The sequence below is a fragment of the Neodiprion virginianus genome, chromosome 7 (assembly GCF_021901495.1).
Source record: "Neodiprion virginianus isolate iyNeoVirg1 chromosome 7, iyNeoVirg1.1, whole genome shotgun sequence".
NCBI classification, from domain to species: domain Eukaryota; kingdom Metazoa; phylum Arthropoda; class Insecta; order Hymenoptera; family Diprionidae; genus Neodiprion; species Neodiprion virginianus.
Genome location: NC_060883.1, coordinates 20,854,204 through 20,863,081, shown reverse-complemented (window position 1 = coordinate 20,863,081; position 8,878 = coordinate 20,854,204).

The following is an 8,878-nucleotide window of genomic DNA, read 5'->3' as shown; positions in this document are numbered from 1 at the left end:
CTGCTCCGTTGAACCCGGCTTGGACAAAGTGATTCCGAACCTCAGGGTTCTGTCCTTATCAGTCAATCGGTCCCCGTCGTATCGCGAATACGGTCGCATGTCGGTGAGGAGAATTGTCGAGAGATGAGAAAACGTCACGACTCAAAGCGTAAAGTTCATATTCAACTACCGCGATTTTAATCCCACTTTGCGTCTCGGTTTTGGGCTCGTTTCTTGAGAAGCTGAGCGGAATTATCATGCTGCATGGCAAGTGTCGCGCTGCAAGCTCAGCGGGGAGACATTCTCATGCATAAGTTAGTCCCACGCCTCGAAGACGTTTCAGGTGAAAACTACGCTCATGTCTCGACACACGTGCTGGTACAGCGATGCAGGAATAAAAGTTGGTAAGGATAAAAGTCTTCCGCAAAATTATCCCTGGTCTCACCCCCCAAGAACACGCAACCAACAACATTGCAGACAGTTTTCACGGGGATCGGCCATACAGTTGTACACATATACATATATTGAGAATTGAAAATGAAATTTGGAAATCGGACATTGGATTAATTGAAATCGCCGAACTGCAAGAACAGAGCCTGATCGTACCGTGCGCAAAAAAGGAGCTGATTTTCAAAACAAAAATGAATTTCGACTGACTGTATCTTCGCTTTTACGATTTTTGATGATTACCGTTCATGAACTTGTGTGGTGAAATTATTACAGTATGTTTTTCGTTGCGGTGATGTTAGGATTTCATTATTTTTTTTTTTTCTCACAAATGATTTTTGTACCGCGATGCTATTTTTCTCCGAAGTATAAAAAGGAGAGACACCGCTTGTCGCGGGCGGTGAAATAATTACATCAAGCTTCTTCAAAGAAATTTTTTTTTTTTTTATAACATTACGAAGTTAGCCAAGAAAGAACGCGTCAAGCTGCCGCGCGTCTTGACAAAAAGCCGAAAGGCCCGAGGACCGTAGAATTACCGTAATTGTGAGCCACTTGGCACCTCGGCTCATTTTTCAAGGGACAATACGGAATGACCCGGTTGGTGCTGCAGTTGTCGCGAAAATTTTTTACTCTTTTTTATTCTCCAGCCCCTTTTTTTCTCGACGCACCCCTTCGGTCTTCGCACTCGCGATGAATCTTCCCGAGGATTAATGTGGCTTTCAAAAAGTACCCAAAGGGCAAGCTGCGACGTCTCCAATTTTCGCACTCCAAATATATGTATACATTTTCTATTGTGTGAGCTTTTTTTGGAAGAAAAACTTCCCAGTGTTTCGGAAATAATTCCTGGGGCAATTCGATAATTACAAAGTTGAATTTTGGTAATTAACGCGTCGCAGGAAAGCCCGCAAAAGTTGTTTGCCGTGTCGACAAAGCCGGCTGGGAAAACAAACGGCGCGGGTAGTTTCGTTGCAAGCGAAATTATCCGAAATCAGCGAGGGAAAATAAGAGGAGAGGCAAGGGGAAGAAGGCAAAAATGAGAACAAATACCGTCGACGTAGTGGCTTTGAGGAAATCGGGGAAAACTTCCCGCGGCCATTTTACCACGTTCTTACCCATCGGCCAAATCCCCAAGTCCATGAAATTCAGTCGGGCTGAATGGAAAACCGTTCCAAGGTCTGATTGGGTGCCGGGATGGTACGAAGGATTTCCGAATCTCGAGCCAACTTGTCTCAAACTTTAGATTCGGCAAGCTGCCGAATATCGTCAATGAATTTTCAACGGAACTCTTGATTCGCGTCGATCAATGGTCCGTAAACAATTTTGCCGCCAGATTCTCAACGTTTGCAAAATACTGCGTGTAGTAAAAGTGTCCCAGTTATTGACATTCTTTTGGTTGTATCTGTTCGATACTTGGTTACAAATTACCAAAAAATAAATTTGCAGTATTTAACTCTAGCAATTGGCTTTAGTCATCGAGGAATCCACAATTTGTGCAGTAAATTAATAAATTTGAAAGATAAAATGGTCAAAAATTAAGTTCAAACGTGTCAATAACTGGTACACTTATCTTAGCGATTGAATCTTGTCCTTCCTTTACTTCAAATACAGCGACGAGCGAATAGACGATTTTCGTGAAATTGGTGGCAGCGGTGGGATTGTTTGACGTTTGGTATGCATTGTACATGGGCTTAATATTCTGGGGTGAATTCATCCCTAGACAACGTGTTGCTCTTGTAGTAAATGTATACACACCGAACGATCACCCCGAGAGAATAATTTCTATTTGCATTTACTACACCGCGATATCAGTGCGGTTTACGTAAGGTAACTTATTCATCGCGCTACTACATTTCTGAAGAAGTATAGACGAAGACGAGAGGTTGAAAACTTGGAGAGATGGAGCGAGATGAGAAACTCTCGGAATTAAGTCCCGCCTGCAATAAATCTGAATACTGATGAAAATGCAGATTCCTTTTTGTTCCCTTGGTGTTCACAATGCTCTCAACGCAGATACGAACCCCCTGGAAATACGGGGGAAAGTTTTTCCTACTCGCGGTGTACATCGAGTTTAAGCATGATTTTCGGATTCGATTATCAAGCTCAAGCCGTCCTACACAGTTTGTAAATTTTCCCAGGACTCAAAAGGGCGCCTCGTCTCTGTGCAGGGTGAAAATTGGCTGCAGGAAAGAGGAGAGAGTGTGGAAATTTCCCAGGTGCCAGGTGAGGCGTTGCGCATAACTGTAGACAGTCTGTTGGCTGAGGAAGTGAGTTAACTAAAGTGGATGCGCAAATGTCTAGTCCCATCTCCCGCGAGGGCGCTTCCGTTGTCACAACCGTGTCAGTCGCGAGGTAAAGACGATAAACGCATTCCCCGAGAAGCGGGTTGCAAAAGCTTCTCATATTCTTGCCGGGAAAAATTCATTTATGATCCAGACCACCGACGACGCGCAAGCTCAGCTGAGACTTGACGAAAGCACGTCAAAGTGGCCGATCAATTCCGAGCGTGATTGAAACCGAACGAATTCGTAAAACCTCTCAATCTTATACTCGAATTCTCACCCCGGAATATTTTGCGAAAAGTTTAAAACACCCGAACAGCTTATGCCGTTTGCGAGAAATGTGAAGAGCTTTTTAAAAAAGGAGTCAACGCTCACGAAGTCTGCAATTCTGCCGAGTGCTGGCATGCACGCCTCTTCGGTGGAGGGAATAAATTCTGTAAGCTTGAAAGAAATCTCGATCCCGAAACTCCATCTCGGATCTTTCCAAGGTGTTGACCGCGCGCCAGATCCATCCTTCGGGAACGGGATCGCTTTGTTGCTCCGACTGAAAAGAGATATATGCGAGAGGCGCGGATTGAAAACTCCGAATTCGAGTCGCAGTGTAACCGGTGTATGCAAGTTTTACGGCTCTTCATCTTTCCCGGAACGAAATGCATGAGGAACAAAAAACGCGTACATTTTTCACCCGGTCCTCGAGTACTGCTCGTGAGAAAATACCAGCCACATACTTCGGTCCTTCAGACCACTTCGTGCACCCGGGGTTATTTCACCGCAAGCTCTGTCGGTCTAGCGATTTCGAAAACATTGCAAACTCCTCGAAAGTCAGTTGCAAAAACCCTCGAAGAAGGGTCTGAAGCATCCCAGAAACCGTTGTTGCTTTTCAATTAGTGCGTGCAAACTTTTATGTAGCCTAATGGAATCAACGATTTAGATCGTTTCGCAGAAATCGTCGCACCGTCGAATTACGATCGTGCTTTTTTGCTCGGCATTTCACATCGGAGCATTATTTCGATATGTACGGAGGGTATCTCATATCGGTTTTCAACTGAAAAAGTATCTGAGAAAAGTGACAAATAGTGGTTCAACAAGTCACCCGAATAGCGCCAATGAGCAATCAGGGTTCTATCCGATCGGTACTTTCTGTTAAATGTGGAAGACTTTTCCTACAGCAACGCCATCTTGTAATCTATTTTATGGACGCTTTCTGTAGACGGAGACAGTCCTCCTTACCTCTACTCTCCGTATTGATATTTCATACAGGAAATTTAACACCTGCGTTAATGCAATCGCTGCAATAGACTTCGGCAATACTCATCCCCAATTGGATCAACAAATTGGTGAATTCATCCTGTGCAAAATTACCCGTGTGATATTACAGGAAAACATCCCGGTATATCGAGGCATTAATGTCTTCCGGTTTCCATCGTTCTTTCTTATTCAAACACCGGCTGAAGCGTTTCCGTAATGAAAACGGAGCTACGTTACAGGTGCAGGATACGAAGTGGAGCGGTATCCTCGGAGTACAAAATACGTTGCAAGGATTCAGCGAGCCAGAAGTGCTTCAGCCATCGCCCGCGGGCGAGAAAAATAAATCTCAACGACTCGACTCGAGAAGGTAGCAGCAAGTGGAGTCGGTTACTTGGAGTCCTCCTTCCAGACCGGGTCATCACATGCATTCCATTTTTCCATCCGAAGCTCATGAATCGATCGTTTCTCGTTTTCTCGCAGTGTTGATTTTCTCCCCCCGTCCCGTCACACATCAATTACAGTGCGATTCATCCTCAACGAGGCATCAAATCATCCGGGCAGAACGTCCGGAGCTTGCACCTTCGCATCGTCACCGATCACTCGATGTATCGGGATTATCGTGCTCCTCGCGTTCAGAGATCGAGTGACGTTATTGGCACTCGGGTGTGTTTGGCAGAGTTGATTGTTCAAGACTCTTCATATATCCTGGGACAGGACCTCGACAAGGAGCGGAAGGGGGAGGGAGGGGGCGGAAGCACCGGACGCCTAACGCAACGCAATACTGTATTAGCTATGTTGTCCCACAGGCTCGACGTTTTCGTTTGATTGAGTGCCTCCCGTCATCTCCCTTCCGAAATATCGCCTACATCGGCATCAGCTATTCCCACGATCATTGTTTGTGGGATATTTTCACCGTTGGTAGAAAGAACCGTCTCGTTTCAAGTGTCTCGTCAAAATTTCACCGGCTCGCAAGTACTCGACGTGAAAAATCACGACCCTCAACCATTTTTTGGGGTCGGTTGTTGTTGTTGTTGTTTTATTCAATTTTTCCAGCTTGTACGGACGTTGACGAATTCGTCCGATCGATCCCAAGACCGTAGATGATTTTCCTCGGAATCAGGGTAGTAAAAAAAAAATTTATCTCAGTGCACACTAACTATCTGAGGACGGTTTACTAAAAATTTTGCACTCACGGTTTCGTATCGGTCGTTATAAAATCGTGCCATACGTCGATTGTTTGAGGTTCCGGTGCAATCGAGAGGATAAATATGTGCGGAGGCGATGCTGGACGTGGAGGAGGAAGGGAGTGTTAAGGGTGGAAACTAACGCGGCAATATCCTGATTTATTTAGATTTGATTAGTCCTGGAAATTGGCCATCCCATGGAAACGGCCAATTGACGCTCCACGGTCATTGGATTAGAGTTGGGCAGAATGGGTCGAGCAATGAGAGCGCGGCGAATTCGACCCTTGGCCGAAGCGAGCGGAAATCATCCTACCTGGAATCCCGGGGGACAAAAATGTCCCAAAGTTCGTTCGACTGCCTTCCGGCGAATGTATCTGCTTAGCATAGTATAGTTTACCGGTTAATCTTCGGCTGGGTTTCCCGCTGCCAGGGGAAATGAAATTTTTCACAGATTTTATACGACCCTCCTATTCCCTCCCGGGAATTCCGACCCTTTCTCGACTTCTACATATGCGCCGCAATTTATTACCGAAACATGAGAAGTCGGCTCCCACTCTCCCTCCCAACCCTGCTCCCTTTTCTCAGATTCTCCGAGCTGTAATCTGATCGGGAGAGCTCTTAATCTGAGAGACAGATAGAGAGATAGAGGGAGAGAGGAAGGAGGAGAGGAACCGGTTACTCGAAACGGCGAAAAAGAGATTGAAACAATGCGCGAGATAACCGAGTCGAGGAACGGCGCGGCTGATAACGAGCCAGTTTAAAGGGGGCCGCCAACTTTCGTGGAAGACAGGAAAAATTCTAGACCCCAAAGAAAGAATCGCCTCATAGCCGCCCCGAGACGGAGGAATGGGGAAATGGAACGTGCCGAGGAACGTCGGGAAGTACCGATAAAAGAAACAACGTCCGCAATTCGAGGACTCGGATTCTTTCTCCCCCGTTTTCTGACCCCTCGACCGTTTGCCGAACGCGAACCCGTCAACCCTTTTCTATCCCCTGTTTGTCGGATGCTCGATGTTTCAGTCCCTCTTAAAGTTTATCTAGAATTTTCTTTCAAGCGAAACGAAAAATCGGAAAATCATCGCAGTATTATTCGCTCGATAACCGCACTGAGTAAAATTTCATTTGTTACGGTAACTAGAAAAATTCAGTTAAACAGGCATCGTTAAAAAAAAACTGTTTGAATATTGTTGGAATTACGAAAAATGAGGTACGCCTCATCATTTTGCGCTATCGTCGATCCTTTTTTGGTAATTGCAACGCTAAATTAGTTTCTGAGGTTTACTCTACATTTTTAGTTAAATAAGGCTTTAACATGAATTTATTGTTGCACAAGCATTAAATTTTCGCAACAGTTACAAGAAGATATAGTAACAGTGATTGTAGTGAGAAAGAATAGTAACGGATACTAGACTTTCCGGTAACGGCTACAAAACTAATTTTCATTTTGTATCTAGAACTGTATTTTTCCATTGTGGTAAATAATGAGAATAGTTGAGGACTAAGCGGTAACCGGAACTAAAAATTACTCGCAGTGTGGGAAAGGGAATCCGAAACAATTTTGATTTTTTTTTTACTTACGAAAATCTAAAGCTTTCAAACTAATCAAGAAACCTTCATTTTGGCACGAAGATTCACTCAAATACGATAAGAGGGAGAAGAGGGTATACAGCTTTTACAGTTTAAAATCATACCTATTTTTAGGAGTTTTTTGAATAAGAAGAAGAAGAAGAAGCAGAAGAACATAAAAACACTTGGAGTAATTTGAGTCTAAGGAGTTTATTATTTATAGTTTGAAGAATATTTTGAATTTTTTTTTCACTGATATTTATTATAAAATTTTGACATGACGCGTAATAGTAGCGAACGACCACGTTTTCAATCCGTTGGCGTGGATTCCTCGGTCAATTTTTATCCGATTGACTTGAAATTTTGACACAATCTTTGAAACTCTTTTATATCGATTTAAGCTCGTGGGTAGATTTTTAAATTTCCATCCCAACATCATTCTATACAAATTTTATTCAATAATTTTTTGTTCATTACCGTATATATTTAGGATTTTTTTTTAACATTTCGGCTACAGGCTCAAATCCGAAAAGGTGTTTTTAACTGTAAAAAATTTTTCCATCCATTACAAGTTGGACAGTGATGTCAGGAAATGCGCCACCGTGAAAGCTCTCGAGTTCGGAGTCGTTCGCTACTTATATGCGCCATGCCGCCATTTTATTATTAAGTTCAATGAAAAAATTCGAAAATATTCTTAAAACTATAACTAAAAAAGCCCATGAACTCAAATTGCTCCAAGTGATTTCATTAACTTTAAAAAAAATCTTAAAAATAGGTATGATTTTAGACCGTCAAAGCTGTCACCCCCCCTCCTCAATACCACCAGACATGCGATTAAAGCTACGTTTCGAAGATGTAGTTGCCGATTTTTTGGCATTGAACGGTGCGTTTCGCAGAAAACTGCCGGCATGTCTTTTCAAATTCAGAGATCTTGACGGGGCGATTGAAGTAGATCTTGCACTAGGATCAAGGCTCGAAACTGTTCTCGGAGTTTAACATCAGGCGCAACAAACTGAAAGCGCGTAAAATAGAATTTCGTCTTAGGTGGAACCGAAAGCTCCAGCGGTTGATATCGCTCTTCGCCCGTAACTTCGAAGCCATAATGCAATTTCAGCTCTCTGCGGCGAACATAACCCTGCTAATTTCGGCATTTCCAATTCTGAAGGATCGCAAGCCTCAGCTGAGCGATTATCCAATCCATGCACGGCTTACGTTTCAATGCGTCACGGTGGTATTGATAATTCCGTTACCGTCGTTCGCCCCGCGGTTCAATTACTCGAAATGAACGGTATCGGAATTTCAGGCATACAGGGAACCGCTTATACATCGCTCGTCCGAAATGGAAGAGCGGTTTGCCCGAAGCAAATATATTATATTCCAACAGTTTCTCTGCAACCAACAAATAAAAAAAAAAAAAAAAAATATTGTGAGAGAGAGAGAGAGAAGGAGAAGAAAAAAAAGGAAACTTATACAGGGTAACGAGTTTTCCCTGAATGAAATTCTGAACCCGTCTCTGAATTACGCAGCGACATTCACCCCCCTCAACCTGCAGAAAATGTTGCGCTGTTGCACCCCGCGTCACTCCGGGCAAAATAGAAACGTTCTCGCAGCCACGACATCCGTCCTCGAGATTTCATAGGGAGTAAAATCGTGAATAACGCTAGACTCCGGCACTGCAGTTGACACTGCCTAATAGAAATACAGAATCCACTTTGCTTGGCAGCCTTTCAATCGAAATTCGACGCGGAAATTTTCCGAGTATGCAGCGAGAATTTTGTAGGGCGGGAAATCCGCGTGATTGAAAATTAAGACTCAGGGTTCGACCTGCTTATCTGTACTGTGAAATGTGAAAAAAAAAACAAAGTTGAAGTTTCGAATTTGAAAAGTTCTGTAAGCGCCTAATTCCGAATTATTTTTTGGGGAGACTTGAAGTTGAGAAATCAAATTTTGAGGAAACAACCAAGTTTCGAATGCTTGGAAAATCGATGGGGCAAACTTCCCAAATGCAAGATTCCAAAAATTCAAGTTACGTGGAGCAAAGTTTCAAAGAATAAAGTTTCTATAGAGCTAAATTCAGAAAGTTGAAATGTACTAGCACAAATGTACTTCAAGTTTCACCGCCAAAAAAATCGGAACGTGGAGCTATCGAAACTCTTGAAATTCAGATTTTCAACC